Here is a 19,824-nt window from a genome sequence, read left to right on the forward strand (position 1 = left end):
AGCTGTCATGGGTCTGCGTGAGCAAGCAGCTGCATTCCTGCCTGGCTTTTGCATTAAGTTCCTGCCTTGAGTTCCTGCCCCGACTTCTCTCAACCATGGACGGCAACCTGAAAGATCAAGCAGAAACAAATCCTTCCCTCCCTAAGTTGTTTTTGGTCATAGAGTTCTGCCACAGCAACAGCATGAAACCAGGACACCTGGTGAGATCCGGTGACCGGGACCTGAGCCCCCGAAGGCAGAACTGACAGGCGCCGCGAGACAAGGGTTTTTAGGTGGCACAGCAACCCTAATGATGCTTTCATCTCCGTGCTTCTTAGAAGGCATTTGAGGCTCAGGGAGGCCACGCATGTTCTTTGGGGCCCACAGCTCACTCCCCAGGAGTGCAGGGGGTGTATTTGGTGAGGGTGGGAGGTGTAAACTGAAGCCGTTGGGAGTCACAAGCAAACCACTGGCTGTCTCTGTTGGACAGGCTCTGGGCTCTGCTCCTTGCTGGAATTGTCCTGTGGGTCTGGTTTCTCACTAGGGTATCAGCACCTACCAGCTGCCTTCACCTGGCTCCCCACTATGAACACCTCCCATCCCAATACCTGCCTTGCCCTGGGAGTCCCTGTTCTCTCATGGGTGAGTCTATTATTATGATTCTCACCAAGAATCCAGGACAGGCCTTTCTGGATTCTACAACACTGATATGAATGATTGCTGAGTGATCTGCAAACCAAGCCAGAGTCTTGGGCAGGGGTCCTGGCTTGCTCTGACTTTCTTCTGCCATCGTGTATTTAGATAAGTTCTGATTCCTTGTTCCTCAGTGTTCCCACCTGTCCAATGGGCACACAGTGTATCCTTGCTTTGGTAGTTGGTAAGGCTGAGACAGGGCAATAAACACATAATGTGTGGTACCATGCCTGTTTTCTAGAATGTGGTCTGTCTCAGGCATGATTTGTCTTCTTGTCAGGGCCCCTGCCATCATCCTGTCACATAGCAGGGAACTTGGTGCAATGAGAGTCCAGTGGAGTTAGAAGTATGGCCTCCATTTGTCTCACTTTTTTTGTGTGTGTGTGTCTGGCAACTGCTCCATTTCTTAGGGGACCCTGAGTGGAGGAAAAAGGAGCCCCCAAATCTCAGGATAAGTCTGAGTGCCCACCCGACTATAGTGTCATTGCTCAGGGCTCTCTGAAGGTCAAGTTCACCTCATGTGTTTGACCTAATGTCTCCCTTTGAGGTCGAGCCAGCTGGTGTGGAGGGCCCAGTGGGTACAGGTACAGACCACTTAGGGCTCCATCAACTATCAGCGTTGGTGTGAAGGAGGATGAGGAAGAAGGAGAAAGACAGGAATGAACACAGAAGAAAGGAAAGGAAAAGGTCAGGAGGAGAAAGGAGAACACCAGATAGATCTGTGTGCTGGGAGCACGCAGGGAAGCCTAGGGGGGTTCCCAAGCCCTAGGTTCTCAGTCCCAGGACTGTACACTCATCTTCCTTCATACAACCTTGAGGGAGAGAAGGAACCAGGACGGGGCCCTGGGCACAGGGAAGGCTGTGCAGAAGGGACCGAGTGGAGTGACAGCCACAGAGGCACTCTGAGATCAGCATAGGTGTCCGGTCTTTTTCGACACCGGGAGCAGTGAAGCGCATGCTTGAGAAATGCACCACACGTGACAATCTCATCATGTTTTCCATGTTGGAGATTGTGTTGGGTAGCATCGCCACTGTCCTGGGTGTGCACGACCTGTGGGCTGCAGTTTAGACAGGCCTGCAGTTGCTTGTGTTTCTTCTACAAAGTCCTCCCCGCTGTGAGCTGCAGTCCCAGGTGGCTGGAGACAGGCCATCTCCCTGCTTCCCGTCCACACACCCCAGGACACCTGCAGACAATGTGGCAGTATCTCTGACCCATTCCCTTAGCTGCTCCTGGTTGAAGAAGTCTGGGCCTTGGCTGTTTACTCAGATACAGTGGCTTCTGTGATAGGGACCTGTTCTGCCTCCCTTAGCTTAGGACTTGGCATCCTTCACGAAATCATCAGCCTGCAGTTGCTTGGGACTTGTCTATGGTCCCAGCTACTTTGACTGCATCCCATTACAAGGGATGCCAGAAGTGGACCTGGCACCATAGAAGTCTGTGATTCCTTACTTGTGACTCTGGGCATCCAGGGCCCAGGTTTGGTGTGTCAATGACGAGAGGATGTTTGAGTTGTTCTGGTTGCTTCAGGCATCTCTAGGATCCTGGGAAGAGATGGGCTGTGGTGGTTAATGCTGACTGTCAACTAGATTGACTCCAGGACCACCTAGGGGCAAGCCTGTGGGCTTGAAGGAGTTTCTAGATTAGGTTAGTTGGTGTGGGTGGCACCCAAACTATGCGTGGCACCATCACATGGGCTAAGGTCCTAGCTTCCTGATTACAGATGCAGTGTGACCAGCCTCCTCACTCCGTAGCTGCCAGGACAGACAGTGCCTGGAACCGAGAGTCAGACTAAACCCTTCCTTCTTTGATTTGCACTCGCTGGGTGTTTTATCAGCAGCCAGGAGAGTGACCAGTGCACGACCTGTGGTTCTGATACATCTCAATGACAGGCGGCTCTCCGGAGGGCACACTTACTCAAAACATTTGCCCATGTCTGTGGTGTGAACACTGCCAGTTTCTAGACACCAAAAGATACCATAGAGCACAGACTGGGGAGATCCAGGCACCCACCCATGCTGCAGGTGTGGTGTACTCTGCCTGCATGGGTGGGAGTCATTTCTACTGACATTGCTGAAGACTGAGAACTCTTTGTAGAACTGTCACATGGAAGACACCTGCCAGGGTCAGAAAGCAGGGAGATGGTTTGGTTGGTCCCTGCAGAGACTTTGATTGCAGCCTTGCCTTCTGCGTCCAGGGGCTGGCTTCGTGCCTGTCCCTATAGTCTTTGCCTTGGGCGTCAAGAGTGATGGTTGGAGCCTCAGAGAGGCCAAGGTCTCTGCTTAGGGGTGCTGATCTTGGGGAGAAGAAAGGAGACAAGCTAGCTGGCAGATGTCAAGGAAGGAAGAATTTTGGGGGAACGTTCTCTGTGTTCTGGAAAACTCTGGGCCAACGACAGGCTGAAGGAGGCTGAGGCAGCTGGGGCTAGTGGGCTGGGTCCTACGGCAGGTCCATTGGCAGTTCCACCCCGCTGAGTCTGCTTCTACAAAGGCATGCTTGCAAGGGGTGGCTTGAGACAGGGCGTGGGAGGGGGTTATGTAGGGGATGACATCAGCCTCTGAGGTACACACTGGGGCAAGCCACTGTGTTGCTCAGAGCCTGGCTACCTGTTAAGGCTGTGTGGCTGTGCGCTGTGGACTTCGGGAAGGGAAGGGCTATAGAGGAAGTATTCAAAGGGTTCCTATGTGCTGCTGTACAGCAAGGATTCAGGGGAACACAATAAGCACCCAGTAAAGTGATGATCTTAGTCCTCTCTGGGAAGTAAGAAGGGGAAAGCACTCAGCAGGTGATGGTTTTGACCCCTTTCATGCCGCTCTCTGTAAACAGCGACTGCCCTGTGACATTCATTCTCAGCGCTCGCTAGCCCCAGGGAGAGGTGCTGGCAGGAGCCCTTGGCCAGCCCCTCCTGGGAAGACTGGGTGTGTTCCCAGCTGAGGATGGAATTGCCTCCCCAGCAAGCTGGAAAGCCGTGCCATGAACGTGGGCCGTGGCCTTGGCTGCCTAGGGCTCTGCAGACTCTGGCTCCCAGCAGCCAGGACAAAGCCCCAGTGTGCAGGAGCTCAACCCCCTGTCTGCTGTGTGAACCTGCCGACCCGGCCTGCCCCAGCCCACGGAGGGCTGGAGCCACTGTTCTGCCTGCCATTGTTCCCACAGTGCAAAGGAGGTCACCTAGGGTGATGCTACCCAGAGGTGGCCTTCGTGGGTGGAGGTGGTGAGTGAGTGCTGGTTGTGGGGACTGGCTGATCTTTATCCCAGCCAGGGTCCTGATGAGAGCTGGTGGGCTCTTTGAGGGTTGTGGGGTAGGGGAGGAGCAGGTAGGACTGGCAGGAGGCCACCAGGGCTGTGGTGAGCTGCAGGCTGGGAACCAGGTCCCAGGATTTATTTCAAAGTTGGTGGTAGGTGTGTCACCTCGTCAGGCAGCAGGGGTGGACAACGTTCATGTGCCCTGAGTAAATATTTGTTGAGAGCCCACGATGGGCTCCAGCAAGGCAATCCCAGGCTTGGGTGGTGCTTGTCTCCCAAGGCCTTTTTCAAGACCTTGCTGCCCCTTGCTGGCTTCCCAACTGGACAGACCATTCAGCCTCCTGTCTGAGCGCCAACACAGACTGGGCCCCGGGGTCTCTCTTGCTCACCTTCTTCTTATCTTTCCCTCCCTTCTTTTCTCCCACCTTCCCGCTGTCCCTTTATTTATTTACCCCCACCCCCTTCTGCCCCTCCTCCTTTCCTCGCTCCCCTTATTCTCCCCCCCCCATCATTCCCATTCACCAAACAAGACCTACAGTGAATCATTCCTGTCTGCAGCCATCAGAGCTGCTAATATAGTTACCAGCCCAGAGCAGAACTAAAGGCTAGGGCTCAGGCGTCTACTGGTGTGTTGAGGAGGTGCCACCAGGCACCGTGAGGCAAAGTGGTTGCTGGTGGGCATTATAGTTTCAAAGGAACCCCTCAGCCTCCACCAGGTCCCCAGAGGCCTTCAGCGTCCACCCAGTTCTCCCTAGTTCTTCATGGCTTTGAGTAAGGAAGAGTTCACCCAGAAGCACAATTCGGAGGGGCCCCAAAGTGGCTACTACTGCCCTCATATTCAGGATGTGCCACAAGCTGGGATTTGAACCCATTTCACCCTCCCCCCATTACCACTTGACCACTCAAGGTCAAAATCCTCTTCCATACAGAACTCCTGTGGGGAGGAAGGAATTTTAGCGGCCACTGTAGCCAGCTCTTTTACTTCCGTGCACAGAAGAGTGAGCAGAGGCTCAGAAGGGAGCAGTGGCTTCCAGGTTGTAGCACGGTTTCTTGCTAGTCATAGAAGGATGGCATTTATTGGGGCCTCGGAGGTCCAGCTGTACTCTTGTTGAAGCTCAATGCCTACAACTTGAATCGGTGGAACTGGGGGTTCCATGGGCTTGCAGCCTGGCCCGTGTCCTCCCTGCCAAGGGCTCAGTAGTCCCTTGGACTTTAGGATGTAAGGAAGGTTGGCAGGCTAGCATGACATTGCCTGTCTCTTTCCTGTTGTGGGGATACACCTAGATGGAGACAGGTCATCTCAATTGGGGGACCTGCAAAGTCAGTTTCACTGGTAAAATGGTTTGATGGCAGCAACTTGGGCAGCTTGTCTGCCAGACCCAAACACCTGCCTACAAGGCGAGGACATCCTCTCCTGCATCCAAGTTCACAGGGTTGGGGAGGATAGATCACTGGGAAGTAGCCAAGGCTAGAGCCTCAGTCTGTGCCCAACCTTGGAGCATTTATCTTTAATAGGACTTTCTCATTTCACATTTGTATCCATCTCATCAATACGTTGGGGAAAACTAAGCTCTCTTAAAGGAGAAGCCCTCACTTCCTGCAGTGCGTTGGGCAGGACACACCTGAATTGAGGACCCGAGCGAGCCTTTCAAGCATCATTGTCCACCCTCTGGCCACCCATGCACAATTAAACCAAGACTGTGTCCCCTCATCTAGACCAAACCTCAAGGGCTTCAAAGGAAACAGGGCTTTGGGGTCATATGGAAAGGCAAGATGCAACTTTCTGTTGAGAAGATACAGTCTACGGCACACATGGCTTTGGTGATGGCTGCTGGCCGGCCATCTTGGGACAGGTGGTCACAGAGTGGGCTGACACCTTTGTTGGTAGGATCCTTAGCTAGGTCATTATAGGCTGCGGTGCTGGCGTGTCCCCGACCTCATGATACGTGCAGTTTTACAGATGTCTCTCTGTACCCCTTATGAGATAGGTGGGGTATTTTCTGACTCCCTGAGCTGATAGAGACGGTCCCCTTAATCAAGGCTGGATGAACCTTGGAACTTGTACTCTGAGGGACGTCATAGACATCGTCTTAACGGACTCATTAGTGACAGTCGGACATTCGTGTCTCTATTTCTGGGCTTATATACAGAAAACAAAGGGTCAGCAAAGTGAAACAGTTGTCTCCAGGCCACAGGACTGGTTACTCTGTGATGGAGAGAGGAGATGAACAAGACTCTAAGTCCCCTGCCACACCCAGAAGGTCATAGGACAAGTCCACCGCAAACGACGATCCTTTCTCCAGCCCCCTTCTTGTCCCCACGTCCTTCTGCAACAGTCTGAGTAAGTCTTAACAACAACAAACGGCCTCGCTCTTCTCTCTTGTCTGAAGACGTCTGGAGCCATGAATCAGAGACAGCAGCGTAGGGAGGAAGTGTTTTCTTTTTCTTTTTTCTCTTTCTGAGGGTGGGGAGAAGGTGTTGGGGGACATGGAAACTTTGAAACTTCTGGTTTGCTCCCTCGAAGGCGATAAACAGTCTCTCCCCAGACTCGGGCTGAACGTTTTTTTAGTGCCTTGCCTTTTTGGTGACAGTTTTGCAAATTGCGGGTAAAGAACCTAAATGTCTAATTAAACCCTGAAGATGTACAGGAGTTTGAAGCGGATGATTGATGTTCACGGAGGTGCGGCTCTGTGACGGAGGCCGCCTGACAGGGACTGCGAAACCCGCGCGGTGGTAATGTCTTGTTGTGATCCGTGTTGTCATTTTTTCATTACTGATTAAAATTAAAAATCTGCCTGGCAAATCCATTGTAAAAATTCCCTTCATGAGCATCGACGGGTACAAATTATTTTGTCAATCGTCTGGCAATCAAAACGGGGCTGGAGACGATTTCTAGCCCACACTTTCTATCCCCCTCTTCCCTCACGCCGTTGACTTTTCATAACAAAGTTTTAAAAGGCGTAGGTAGCAGGCTTGGCAGCACTTGAAAAAAAAATCAAAAGATTCATCTGTATTTTTTTTTAATGAAATGTTCTGTTTGTGTGCGCCCCCTTCTGCCCCCCGCCGAGAGCGGAGGGGAAGGTTCTCGGAGGGAGAGCCGGTCTGCGCTCTGTAATTGTCTAATGCTGTGTAATGACAGGTCTATAACAGCAATAAAGCCTTTATTAGGATAAAAATCTGTTTTGAGAATGGAAGCATAAATTGTCTAAAACTGCACGGCAGAAAGGAAGCCTTGCTAGCCTGCAAACCGAGGGGAAGCTCTTTGCAACCTCTTCACTGAGATGGCTTTCAGGTTAGTCCCCACACATCATGAGAAAGATGGGGGAGCAAAGTGAGGGAGACCTTGCGTGTGACTGGGGACTCCGCACCGGGCCCTGAGAGCTAGTGGTCCGAGGCTCTAATCTTGACTCCTTGCTGTGTGGCTGTGAACCAGTCACACGCCCTCTCTGGTGCCAATCTCCTCTTTAATGAGTGAAGTGACCGATGGCTCAGCCAGTCTGTACAACCTTCCCGATACGCTTGGCGCTGTGTCCATTTGCCCAAAGCTTGAGAGCGAGCTAGGGGCCCCTAAATCATATTCTAATGCATAACACGACATAGACTAGCGACCAACCCTGCGATTGAAGTTCAAGGCACTGGGGTAGATCCTGGGCAGGCTGAATGAGTCAAGTATTTTAAGAAATATGGCCACATCTCTGAGCCTCTGTCCCCTGAATCTGTGCCTAAGTTTCCACGAGTTATCCTTTGAAGATCGCATGACGAAGAACCTTCCCAATGATCCTGCACTGAGTACAGGAGAAAACAGTCCCAACCAGGGGTCCAAGAAATCCTTGCTGGCCTTTGAGTCAAAAGATTCCTAGTTAGGCAGGGTGGTGCTGTCTATAACCAAGGTTCCCAGGAGTCGGAGGCAGGAGGGTCTCAAATCGAAGGCCCACCTGAGCTACATAACAGGATTCCATCTTAAACAGCACAAACAAACCCAGAACCAAAGATGAATATTTTTAAATGGAAGAAATGAAGAAAGGTTCCTTGTCCACATGTTGCTGCCCAGACCCCTGAACGGCAAAGTTCTCCAGAGGATCAGCATGCTCCCAGGCCCCTCGCCACCAACAATGTGTTGTCCTAGAGAAGCAGACCTGAGCCAGTGCAGTGGTACTCAGATCTGATGCCACAAGCACCAAACTGAGCATTCAGGAAGACCCCTGTCTCCTAGGAGGTGTAGGCTCCTCGTGGTTCTGGATCATGGGGGCAGATGGAGCTGCAAAAGTAACTTCCTGTTACTCTAACGTAGACCTGAACAATATTTCTCTCTGTTTTTAGATGTTTGTCTATAATGTGTATACTTTATTTCTGTCCCATCCTTTTCCCTCTGAAGAAGTATGAAGGCTTCCAGTATTCTGAAGGGCAGACATGGGGTGTAATGTTTAAGGGACTGAGTGGCAGGGTCAGCCTTCTGAGAGGCAGTCCATCCTTTCCGTCCATAGACTGACCTACTTGTTCAGTCCTGAGCAGCACAGAGAAAAGACCCTGAAAGCTCTGTGATCGGAAGGGTGATGGTCCTGTCTACTTCCCCTTCTGACCAAGTTGAAATCTCTCTCTTCATACACAGTTGGCATGGGAGCCTCGGACGAGACTAGGGCCATCAAATACATCTGCGTTGCCCTTTGTCTGTCCCTGGCTCAGCAGGAGCAGGGCTTCTGAGGATCAGGACCATGAAAATGTGAATGTCAAAAAAAAAAAAAAAAGAACACCTTTTGTGATTGGGCAATTTTCTTTTGGAAAGGGGTCCAGTCAATCCTATTTTGCAGGGTGGTTTTCCCAAACCTATGTTTTGTGGCTGTTCTGTTAATGTGCCAATCCATAGCTGGAAAAGATGAGCATGGTGCTCTCCTCAACCATCAGTGGGAGCCCCGCCCACAGTGCCGGAGGAGTCTCAGTCTTGACTGGCTCTCTCTGCGTCACTCTGGGACAGGTGGGAGAATGTTTTCTGAGACTTGTGTCCATTTGCACGTCCGCCCACTCACCTTATGGACCCGTTGCCGAGCCACGTTTAGTTAAATCAATTTCTCCCACAAGCTCTCCCAAGGACCTTAGGTTGTGTGCTGGTGGGAGTCTGGGAAGAACCCTGATGTCATCCTTTTCCGAGAGGCACAGCTCGCCTAGCTGGAGGCGAAACCAAGATGGCCAAGAAGGGCAGAGTAGGAAGAAGTATTGACAGCAGCATGTGGAAGAGGTCATGTTTGAATCCCATCCTTGTCGAATCTTGCAGTTAGGAACTCAGCAGCTCCAGCAGATGTGGATGTAGAATGACCTAAGGCCAGGGCAAGTTGATAGTTGCCTGTCCCTGCCACGCCAGTGGCAGACATGGTCAGTCAGCCATAGACAGTACTCTTTCTGCTTGAGCTAGGGGCCACTCTCACCATCAGCCAGAGCTGTCAAAGGCACCAAACCCAGAGGTTAATTGTAGCATGGTCCTGAGGGAGTGCCCCAGTATGGAAGCAGGAGATAAACTGGCTGGGAACTCTCTGGGTAAGGCTAATCACTGGGGGAGGTGGACATGTAGGTCACATCTGGCTTTAAGTCAACACACACTGGCTGAGGCCCTACTTTGTGCTGGGCCAGGGGCTATGGCCACCAAGGGTGTCTGCGTGGCCGGTTCTCAGAGCAGCTGGAGTGTGGGAGAAGCAGTATGGTTCTGGTGAAGGGCTCTGAGAGACAAGGGGAGGAAAAGCTCAGCCACGACAAGGACTCAGAAGGCTTCCCTAAGGGACTAGCCTGCAATTTGGGTCTCCATGGAGAAAGAGGGAATGTGAAGAGGGCTGGCTGACTGTGAAGGTCACCTGAGTCCTGAGATTTTCTCTCCTCTAGCTTCCACTTCTTCATCTGCAAGGCGGGGATCGTGCCAAGGACCCTTCACGAGATCAGTCAAGACAGATGTTGGAATCCTGCCTGGAAACGAGAGTTTTATACAAACGCCCATTATCGTTATTCTTTCATTCATTAGCTCATTCAAGGAATTTTCGTCAAGTGCCCACTGTATAGCAGGCCCCAGTGACACCCTGGGGCTAAGGAAGCCGATGGAGATGTAGCATTGTTCCTTCCGAGAAGACTGCATTGTGAGGTTTGTTGACATCCTAGCACGCAAGCATGCGAGTACAGGTCACCTGTATTCGGTTTGGACGCCGAATAAGGGACACAAAAGTGCCAGCAACACAGGGATTCTGTCCTCGGGGAGGCTGCCCTGCTTTCCTGGAGCCCCCAGTCCCCACCACGGGGGCGAACCAGTTTGTTCTTTGTGAATGAGGAGACAAGAATGATAAATCAGCAGGGAACGTCCCAGACTCCTGTGTAGAGCAGACTTGGTACAGGAGGCTGAAGTCCCAGGGTCCCTGCTGGTTGCACAGTTTCCCACCACAGCAGTCCCCTGGAGCCTCTCCAGAGAGTCAGTGAGAGTCTCGAGTGTGGGTTGCCGGCGTGTCTGCCCAAGGTCACATAGCAGACTTGTGACAGGGCTTCCCCAACTCCAAAGAATCGGATGGAAAGGATCCCACCCAGTCCTACGACACTGAAACCATTCCCTGTGGATTGCAGGGTACCTAGCTCTGGATACATGGGAACAGGTAACGGTGGGCAAGGGGTAGAGCATGGGCTTAGAATTAGAAAGGCCTCACTAGTATTTTCGATTCACCACATAGGAAAGGTGTGGCTATAGTCATGGAAACCTACTAGCCCTCAGGTTGCCATCTTTAGGGTGCTTTTAGATCAGCCACAACAGCTGGAAGGAGCAGGTGAAGAGGCTGGGCGTGAGCATGGGGTGGCAGGAGGCCATCATTGCATATGACCATGTTATAGGCAACCTTCCAGTGGGCGCCTCAGCCTACAGGGAGCGGCCCTGGACCATTTTGTAATCCACCCCCGAGCTGCCACACCAGACCCTGATCACACATTGTCCTGAAACGCTCTCTGCCTCTGTTGACGCCGATGCATACTTGTCGTGGGCGATGTTCCCACTACCAGGCATTTGGCGGAATCATAGAAACCCATTCCCACCCTGCCTAATACATTTTCATGCCTCTTCCTTGACAGGCCTGGCTGTGCTGGATCCGGGAATGGGGAGGGGGCTCTCACAGTCTCTGAGTCCATACTTCCGGGTTGCTTGAGAATGGAGAGTGTTTAAAGACTGCCCAGGTAGGAAGCTGGAGCCTCTGAGGTGATCTTTGCTGCAATAAACAAATCGCAAGGGAAGGGCAGGGAAGGGGCTGCTGCCCATGCTGTACCCACTATTTTTCCTGCAGCCTATGGGACCCCTGGGGCTCTTGCATAGGTGAGAGCTCAGGCTTGTCATGATTGCAACCATGTGCTTATGGTTAATATCTCTGAGCCTCGTTTTATAGAAAGGAGAAATAATAAAAACACTCACCCATGCAGTTATATGATCGAACGGTTCTGTGCAGGCAAACAGCTGTGCCCAAAGCCTGCTCATGGCGAGAAGCTGGCTGGTGATGCCAAGGTGCCAGCAGACACATGTTGAGCCCTCCTACGGTCAGAGGCTCGCTTTCTTGTGCTGTACCGTCTAAGAAGATCATGGTAACTTCTGGCCGGGGTATTATTATCTTATGTTTTGCGTATAGAAACCAAGGCTTTGGGAGATGATGAACAGCCAGGTGAAGCTGAGGAAGACTGCTTAATTCACCTACTTGAATCAGGTTCAAGGCTTCTGGGAGCATCCCAGGGCCGGTAGATGTTAAACTTGGGTGGGAGGAAGAAAGGGCTCTCCCTGGGAGGCTGGACCTATGACAGTTCAGCTGGGGAGTCTGAGCCTGTGTGTCAGTCATCGGTGTCGTGGGTTTGCTCGAGGCACCTCCCTCCCTCTGGAGGTGCAAGCATCTTGGTTCTCAGTGACCGGACACATCAAGCACACGCGGAGCTGAAACCGCCAGCTGGGCTTGTCAGCTGTGGCTTCTCTGGCAGGGACAAGTATTAATTTTTTTCCTAGGCGAGTGGCGGATTGAGTATACCAAGTACAACCTGCCATTAGCCACTTCTGCTATTGGGAGCTGTGGTCTGTGAGGAGGCTCTGGAGGCGGGGTTCAGTGGATGCTGGCATCCTGCGCTCTGTTTTCTTTCAGCTCTGAGCTCTTGCATTCCTTTGGATGCTGCCCCCACCTCTTCAGCACAGGACCGGGCAGAGACCGTCTCAGAAGTTTGGGGATGCAACTCTCTCACTCAGTGAACCGTGGAGAACCACGCAGGTTCCCTGGAAACCCATCCAAGGCTTCCACAGCAGATCACACTGGACACTTACCGAGAGATTCATCTCCTCCTTAGGGAGGGTGGCCAGGTCTCCTCCTTTTCCAGCTAGTACTAGCGAAAGTGTTTCTAAGCACTGTCTTGAAAACATAAGCCCACCTACTTTCTGCAGTGATAGTTATCTGTGCATATGGTGGTGGGAGCAGAGCTCCTCCCCGAGTCTCACTGGCTGTCTCCAAGAATGCGTCAGTCCATCTCTAGAATTGATGCTCTGAACAGGACCACAGAAGGCACACCTGTGTCTAGTGAACAGACAAAATGGGTGGATGGGTGGGTCAGTGTATGTGAACGAATGGATAGATGGTGTGATGGGTGGGTGGTTGATGGATGCATGAAAGGGCAGTGTCTTAGTTAGGGGTTGCTATTTGCTGTGATGAAACACCATGACCAAAAGCAACTTGCGGAGAGAAGGTTTCATCTGGCTTATGCCTCCACGTGTTCCACTAACTACTGAAGGAAGTTAGGACAGGAACTCAAACATGGCAGGAACCTGGAGGCAGGAGCTGATGCAGAGGTCATGGAGGAATGCTACTCATTGGCTTCCTCTCTATGGCTTGCTAAGACTGATATCTAATGAACCAAGGACTGCTAGCCCAGGGATGGTACCCCTCACAATGGGCTGGGCCTGCTCCCGTATATCAAAAATTAAGAAAATGCCCTGTAGTCTTGCCTACAGTCTGCTCTTAGGGAGGAATTTCCGTAAGTGAGGCTCCTTCCTCTCAGATGACCCAGCTGGTGTCAAGTTGACACAATCCTAGCCAGCTCAGGTAGATAGGTAGATGGACAGAGGGATGATGGGTGGATGGGTTGATTGATGTGTGAGTAGATGGATACATGAATGGATAGATGGGTAGATGGGTGGGTAAGTGGATTGATGGGGGATGGATGGGTAAGTGCACAGGTAGATATGGGTCTATTAATGCTTGGAAGATTTAACCCCAGTTGGGATGTATTTTTAGGGAAACACTACCCATTGTCTGTGTCCTGGTGACTGATATACCTTCCTGTGCTAAGCACCTGCTTTATCAAGGGTTTGGACTTACTTAGACTCCGTATAACAAGATTCTACATGGCAGTGTCCTGGTTTTCCACACTTGCTGCTTGACACAAGGTCTAGAATAGCAGGCGTGTGTTCACATTCATTGAAAGGAGTGACTGGTGTAGATTCTGCCATTCTCATTTCAATTCCTGTTACCCAGTTCAGAAGGCCCTGGGTTTAATGTCCATAGGATCCTTGTGTGAAGGAACGATGCCATAGATGTTTGGTATCCAAAGCATTTGATATGATACACATCCCAATACATATTGGCATATGGCTGATCAAACAAACACAGAGATATGCCTTCCCGCTGCTGTTCGAGGCTGCAGGCAAAGCCAGAGTGTGTGGATAGGTGCAGGCATGTGAATCGGTTAGGGCAGGGCAGTAACAGAGTACAAACAATTCCAACTTCCCCTGTCTGGACACGACACAGCTTTGTCTCCTACTCAAACAACATATTCAAAAGGTAGCTCAGCTCTCTGTTGTGGCTCAGACCGACAGAGCAGCCACCAGCTGAAATGCTACATAGGTTCGCGGGACAAATGCCACACTGACTCTTCAAGTTTCTACCATGAAGTGACCCATGTTGTTTTTCCTACTTCACTGGTCAAGGTTGTTACCTGGCAACACCCAACTGCACAGACCCCCAAGGTAAATCCTACTCTGTTGTCAGGAGAACTTAGACTATGGGCACATTCCTAAATGATAGCTACACCATCTTTTGGACATCTATTTTGCAACCCCAGGGGGAGTCGCTTTTACCCTCTAAGTCTTAGTATTCCCAAGAGCCAATGAGGGAGCATAATGCTATCTATTCAGCAGGCTAATGTAATGACTAAATGGGAATACTAAATGGGACAACAGATTTAAAATACCTAGCCACTGCTTGCTTCTTTGTAGGTCCTTTTTAGATTCATGAATGGATTAATTCTGGGAAGAGGGTGATAAAAATGAATCAGAATCTGGTTTGGGTCTGCCTAGGGTTACCGTATAGTGGGTGAGATGCCAGTCACACGAAACACAGAGAGGTGATGATTGGGATACGCACATCGAAGGAGAGTTTGGTCCATCAATTGTAAAGATGGTTCCTGGTGTCTGCTCTTTCCTGTCCCCGAGTATTTCATGATGTGCCTCTGTATTCCTCCCATGCAGAGCTGACAGTGTTCCTCCTCTTTCTGGATGGAGGATGCCTCATGCTTTGGCTGGCAGTGTGCAGAGTCCGAAGTCGAGGCTGCTGGTGGTACTATCATAAGAATGTGAACAGTCTCCCGTGCCTACTGTGTCATACTGAGCACAGCAGAGCCACACTGACTGACCTACCAAACACCAGTCAATCCCAGGCAGCCTCTCTGGGTGACGACACTGGACACAGAAGCTGGTGTGACTGAACTGAGTCTGGTTCCAACTGGCAGAGCAAATGATCATATATGGCCTCATGTTACCTTTGGGGATGTACTATGTACTTTTGCTTGATGAAACATCATGGCCAAAGCAATTTATAGAAGGACTTTTTTTTCTGGGGTTACAGATCCAGAAAGATAGGTTCAGCATGGAAGGGTATTAGCAGGAATGGCAGCAGTAACAGAAGCTGAGAGCTCACACCTTGAACTGCAAGCAGGAGGCAGAGAGAATGAACTCAAAATGGCAAGAGCCTTTTAAATCTGAAGCCCAGCTACAGTGACATGCCTCTTCCAACAAGGCCACATCTTCTAAGCTTCCCCAAACAGCACCACCAACTAGAAACCAAGTATTCAAATGCCTGAGACAATGGGGGCTTCTCTTTCAAACTACCATGGGGGTTGTTTGTTATGTAGCATTATCACGGCTCTGTGACTGATACAGGAGATGTGTACTCTCAGGACAAGTTAGAAATAGAGAAACTGATGTGGCAGTCAGACAGGTTTCTGAGAAAATAAAGAATGAACTGTGACCCAGTAGAGGAGTGGAGCAGTGAATCACTGGTTGAAAGGGTGCCAGAAGAGGGACAGTGTGTGTACAAGTGAGCCGTAGTGGTAGGAACACAGTCCTTTAGGAACAGCGGGGGACAGAGGCAGGAGCTGTAGGGTTTCTTCTTGGTGCTACAGACAAATCTTCTCAAGAGTTACCGTATAGTGGGTGAGATGCCAGTCACACGAAACACAGAGAGGTGATGATTGGGATACGCACATCGAAGGAGAGTTTGGTCCATCGATTGTAAAGATGGCTCCTGGTGTCTGCTCTTCACATAAGGCATAGAAGTGATGCCATGTTCTGTAACACGTTTGTATTAGAAGGGCCTCAAGGAACCCTGCTTTTATGGAGGTCCCATGGGGAAATAAGTGGGTGACCCAGGGAAGAACGGGAAGAGCTGTTGGAGGTTGTCTGACTCAGTCTGTCCCTTCACGACTGGAAAGAGAGGACTGGAGAGGAGCTGTGGCTGACCAGGGGGCTCAAGGAGGGCTGTGTATGAGCAGTGCCTCGTGATGCTTTCTTCTGACGCGCTCCCTGGAAGGATCTAGAGAATTCCTGAGGCCTCTTCGAGTAGACGAGCAGTTTCAAAGATGTAGCCCCCCACAGTCACAGACAGTACTGGCATAGATGGAGGGATGAAACCATTTAGACACCCAGGTGTGCTGGAGGCTGTGGGAGGGGCTTGGCACTCATCTGTCTCCTTAATTGTCTCAGCAACTCTGTCAAGGGAATGGTTTTTATTTTGTTTATTGTATTCATATGGTACACAAGGAAATGAATTCAGAGAGCCGGGCAGCCTAAGTCAGTGCAAATGACAAGTTCCGAGGCTGCAAATAGCTTCAAAGTTCAAGCTGGTTCCACCCCACCATGGTGCATCTCCAAACCTGATCCTTCTGGTGGAACTGTCTGAGGTTTTGCTGATGGCAAGAGGTGAAACACCACAGACCTTCATTATCATTGCTGAGCAATTTCCACCTTCTCTTTGCGGGAGCTTGCCATTATGAACAGACTGCCCCCCGCGTTTTCCCTTCTGAGGCTTTATTTATCATACACACACAGACACACACACACACACACACACACACACACACACACACACACACGAGCGCACAGTTGAGACTTGACAGCAACGTAATTCCATCCGACGAAGCTGACCCTCTGTTGTTAGACTCTGCCTAGCTCAACTCAGCTCAAATGAGTCCAGCTCAACTCCACCCCAGGTCAGCTCAGCATACCTCAGTTCTGCCCAAATTGGCTCAGTTCAGCACAGCTCAGTTATAGTTCCACAGTTACAGAGGCATTTGCTGAGCCCCTAGGGTAGGGTCTCTGTAGTTGGCTTCCTTTAGGAATTCACAGCTAGTTATTAAATTGCACCATTTGGTGGAAAGTCTGATTTAGACACCAGCCGGTAATACACAATGGCTGTGACCCCACTCCCCCCATGAAAGCAGGCACCCCTCACTCTCCATTGGGGATTTTTAGGTAAAATTCAATTAGTATTAGTAATAGAGGGTTGGGGCAAGAGACCACCCAGGAAGAGGGGTGATGCCTTGCAGACTGGAGTGAGTGGGACAATCAGGGTGGGTATATAGGGTGGGGCAGAAGGGACAAGGGTAGAGATAGAAGGCAGGAAGTTTGAGACAGCTGACTTTAAGGCAGCTTAGGAGTTTAGTTTTAGTTTTTTTTTTTTTTTTTTTCTGGAAGAGCAGGAACCTGTCAGGAACCTGGTGATTTTATTTTATTCTGGGAAACACCGAGGGTAGGCATGGCAGTTCCCATTTTATGGGCGAGGAAACAGTGATGGGCAGTATCACAGTAGCCCCTGTTAGGACGGCTAAGTGAGAACTAGATGATGTCAGAACTTCCTCTTACTTGTGTCTCTGTCCTCTGCCATCCATCTGCTCTGGTGCGATTCAGAATGCCTTCCCACTCCCTTAGCATCCCAAGACAGAGGCCGGAGGGGGGAAGAATAGGGCAAGTGCTTAGAAGGAAAAAGGAGCCTCACAGCTTAAAGAGTGAAAAGATGCTAGCTGAACACAGGTCTTCAAGTTTGCAGGGGTGCCATGGCACACAGAAGGTGCATTTCATTGAATTGGAAACTGGGGGTCCCTTAAAAGTTCGTTCATTCATTCATATATGTTCATGTGTGTGCATAAGTGTGTGTATAGGTCAGAAGACCCTCTACCATAGTGTTCTGAGCTCAGTCCAATGGTACATGGCATAATTTTTACAGGTCTCTCACTTAGGACCTCAAGGTCCTTATCTTGGGTAACAGAGTTCTTAATATTCGTTCCTCTAATGAGAAATAAAATTCAAACAAGAGATAAGTGCTTAAGGGAAATTAGCTGGAAAAGTAAGAAAAGTATGGGAGACTATAGTAGCATTCATGGACCCATAACCTGGAATAAATAACGGTTGATCAAAGTGACTTTGGTAGTTTACTTTGAAAACAAAGTCTTGACAATTATATCAGTGTTCCACTGGACCCCTCTCTGACTCGTTCCTCTCATTCCCTGCCTGAAGCACTGTGCCTGGAATTGTATTGTTCCCTTCGACACTTTTACTAAGTATGAACAATGTCTATGAACATATTTTAAACTCAAACATAGTTATAATACCTTGACGCATATTATTTAGCAACATAGATATCCTAATGAGCTTAATTCATTTACGTTTATTGTCATTCATAGGATTTAATTTTTTTGAAAATTACATTTAACTTATTTTATTTGTGTGTGTGTGTATGTGTTTTGGGCACTTATATGCTACGATGTGTGTGTGGTGGTCAAAAGACAACTTTAGGGAGTCAGTTCTCCCCTTCCACCTTCTGGCTTGGGTCATCAGTTTTAATAACAAGCTACCTTGTAGTCCCTTTCATTTTGTTTTTGATATGAAGTCATCATTTGGTAGCTATAGGAGACTGATTATGTGAACCCCTAGATGTCAAAATTCAAGGATGTGCATGTACCTTATACAAATTGACACCATGTTTGGTGGAGATGACTTCTTTTCTCAAATGTCCTTTGTTCATGCTTGCTTAACTCTGTGGACACAGAGCCTTTCCGTATGTGTTTTGTGGAAATGTTTCTACTGAATTTGGTCATTTCTACACCTTACTACTCATGTCGTCTCCCTCTCCTGCTGACCCCTTCATCCTGCCAGCAAGTCAAGGCTGCCTACAGTTTGCAGGACTTAAAAAATTGTTCAGCTACTTTTTAAATGCAAGCGATTCTAATTAAACATTGCATTAGGAAAAGAAGAAAAAGAATCCACCCTTCTTTTTATACTTTTACTTGTGTCCTGTTGTGAAGGGTGTCAGACTGTGACCTTGGTGCCAAATCCAGACAGCTACCTGATCTTGGGAGCCTTGTGTCACAAGAATGGGTCACTGAGTTATTTACACATTCCTCTGGTGACATCCACACCATGGAGGTCACAGCAAGTAGTTTTGAAAGAGACGATGGCTTCCCAAACTGAAAATACTGGCTCTTTGTCTCACATGGAAAACATTTGTCAATCTTTATTTATAGGATTTATTTTATATCTGATAACAACTGGTTTGGTGTTAATATATTCTGTATTTTTGAAAACAATTGCCTTCAAGTTGTTGACTGACTATGAAAACCTAAAATAATTTCTAGTACTTTCCTGATCAATTGATCCCAGAATTATTTATTTATAAATTATTCTCTTTAAAGAATATCGTTAAATATCTTAAGATGTACCTCAGCTAACCTTGGCATTGACCATTTTTATTTTTGTATCAATACTTTGCCCATTTTTAGACTCACATTGCATCTTCAGTTTCACCTCTTGTCTGACCCTTTCTTCTTTAAATTAAGTCTCAAATTGATTAATGGAGATCACATGTCTTACAGGCACAGGATGGGATGATTTGATACACATATGCACAGTCTAACGATCGCCATGCTCATACAAATTATGATAGCCCTCTCCACACACCCCAAACATTAGCTCGTCAGAACTTGTTAATAGCATGGCTTAGTGCTTGTCCCCTTGACTGGCACCTCCCTGCTGACTTCCAGACCTGAGCCATGGCGCTCTGCTCCACTGAGTGTGGCTGTTTCACAGTGAAGTCACATAGATCTGTCATCTCTCTACTTTGCATCCATCACATTATAAGTGGCAGGATCTCCCCTTTTCATGGCTGAGTAGCATTCCCTTGCATTTCACACTTTTCTTGCCTATTTATCTGTCAGCGAGTGCTTGATTGGTTCTTGATGATTGTGAACAATTTTGTAAGACATGGGGGTGCTTATATCACTTTGAGATACCTGCTTCATTCTCTTTACGTATTTAGCCAGTAGAGGTATTGATGGTGTCAGTTCTATTTTAAATCTGTTTTAAGAATCCCCATGTTGTTTTCCATAGTGGCTCTACCCACTTCTGTTTCAACCAAAAGTTCTTTGCGTTCTACTTCTTCTCCTACACTTTTTACAGAATCCGTGTTAGCAGAGTTACTTATCCTAGGGAGACATCATACATCCCCTCCCCACTTACACACAGACACACACACCTCAGATAGGGAACCAATAAAAGACAAAAGTAATGATCATACCAAAGTCCAATGTAGTGGACCAGTGAGTTCTCT

This window comes from Myodes glareolus, chromosome 11 (assembly GCF_982192425.1).
Source record: "Myodes glareolus chromosome 11, mMyoGla1.1, whole genome shotgun sequence".
Taxonomy (NCBI): domain Eukaryota; kingdom Metazoa; phylum Chordata; class Mammalia; order Rodentia; family Cricetidae; genus Myodes; species Myodes glareolus.